At 40.3% G+C, this 2,155-nt stretch overlaps 1 pseudogene; it reads right to left on the bottom strand.

Moving 5' to 3' along the window:
• Nucleotides 1–394: 394 nt before the first annotated feature.
• Nucleotides 395–1,480, bottom strand: LOC116633509 (annotated as a pseudogene).
• Nucleotides 1,481–2,155: the final 675 nt, after the last annotated feature.

Raw genomic sequence — 2,155 nt, 5'->3', positions numbered from 1 at the left:
TACTGTTTTTTGATGCCAAACATGTTGTTTTCTTTTAATTTATAAAATGTATTAAAAAGTTTGCTGTTTATATTGATAAGTATAGCCTATGTAATGAAATAAATATAATTTTTTTTTTTTGCCTCAAAAAGTGACACTCATTCAAAGAAAAAGAAAAAAAAAATGAGAAGAGTCCATCCCTTGGCTCTCTACCCTCCCCTTTCCTGCTCCTCTTTAGCTCTCCACAGACTGAACCCTAGGTAGGGCTAGGTACCAAGACAACCCCAAATGAGGTCAGTAACATTCAGAGGCATCTCCTCAATGAAGGTGTTGTAGAAGGTTTCAACATCTTGAAGAATCCCCTTTTCTTCTTCTGTCACCATGTTAATAGCCACACCCTTATAGCCATATCTGTCTACCTTGACTGAGTCTGTGGATATAGTTTTCCTGTTGGTGGGAAGGTCATAGTTGATGACTAAAGAAACCTGCTGTCCATCAATGACTCTGGCCAGCCAGTCTGTGGTAATCAATACTCTGCTAGAGCCAGAGCAGAACTCCCTCATGATAACATCTTATTCCATTTGGTCCATATTTCTGTGCATGGTGGACATGGTGAAGTCTCAGGTGTGCATCTTCTTGGTGAGCCAATCAACTTTCCCTCAAGTGTTGAGAAATATGACTGCCTAAGTGATGGTCAGGGTTTCATACAAGTCACAGTCTCCAGCTTCTATTCTTCTCATTCCACATTGATATAGAACTGGCAGATACCCTCCCCAGGGTCAGTTCCTCTTTTTTGATCAGAATCTGAATGGGGTCCCTCATGAACTTTTTAGTCACCTCAAGCACACCAGAAGGCATTGTAGCTGACAGCAAAACCACCTGGGTGTTGCTGTTGAGCTTTTGGAATATGTCATAGATCTGGTCCTTGAATCCATGGCTTAACATTTTATCAGCTTCATCCAGTACAAATATCTTGATATATTTGGGAAACAGATATCTCCAGTTAAGCATATCAAGCACATGATCTGGGGTATGCATGATGATATGGGGAGCTTCCATCTACAGCTTCTGACCTCAGCATGTACATTGGTCCCCCCAAGGCAGGCATGGCAAGAGGCACCCATGTAATCCTCCAAGGCCATGACTACCTTTTTTGTATCTGCTGAGCCAACTCTCTATTGGGCACCAGGACCAAGGCCTGTGTAGTCTTTAGATCCAATTCAATCTGTTGCAGAATCGGCATGGCAAAAGTGGCTGTTTTCCCAGTCCCAGATTGGGCTTGAGTGATCACATCATAACCCTTGATACAAAGAAGAATGGCCCAATGCTGGATGGCAGAAGCCTTCTCAGAACCATAGGCATAGATGCCACAGAGAAGGGACTCAGAGAAGTTCGTGTCATCAAAGCTGTCAATCTCATTTCAGTTACTCTCAATGACCCCTTCAGGCTCCATCCCATTGGGGCCATTGTCTCTGGATCAGAAATCCTGACCCAAAGACATGATCCTCAGAAACTCAAATCAACATAATTTTTTTAAAAGATTTTATTTATTTATTTGACAGAGAAAGAGAGAGAGGACAAGCAGGGGTGAGTGGGAGAGGGAGAAGCAGGCTCTCCGCTAAGCAGGGAGCCCGATGTGGGACTCAATCCCAGGACCCTGTGATCATGACCTGAGCCGAAGGCAGACACTTAAGTGACTGAGCCACCCAGGTGTCCCTCAAGTCAACATAATTCTTAATATTGAATTGAAGGGAAAATAAAAACAGAAGAAATACATTTCTTATGATAAAGGGCAGAGTATCGTTAAACATATTCTTACTTGGAACTCACATAAACTTGCTAAAACTCTGTACCAATGATTAATTACACTGTCTCATACCAACTGAAGGTTGATATATGTATTGCCATTAAGCACCAATTTTCACCTCAGTAACATTTTTCTCATATTCTCCATCAAATTATTTTTAAATGTTTTGCAAAAATTAAAGATGACAAAATTATAGGCAAATCACATTTCACTGATCGTGAAGATTCAACTCTTCTTATTTTAGGAACATATATTTTTCTTTATCAATGAATTAATTTTTTTAAATAACTTTTGCCCAGATGCCCATGTAGCATATAACCATTGACTGTAAGAACTTCTTTTAAAATTGTCACTTTATGGTAGACATTT

Source organism: Phoca vitulina, unplaced genomic scaffold, assembly GCF_004348235.1.
Source record: "Phoca vitulina isolate PV1807 unplaced genomic scaffold, GSC_HSeal_1.0 scaffold8, whole genome shotgun sequence".
Classification (NCBI taxonomy): domain Eukaryota; kingdom Metazoa; phylum Chordata; class Mammalia; order Carnivora; family Phocidae; genus Phoca; species Phoca vitulina.
This window is presented reverse-complemented; position numbering and strand designations above follow the sequence as displayed.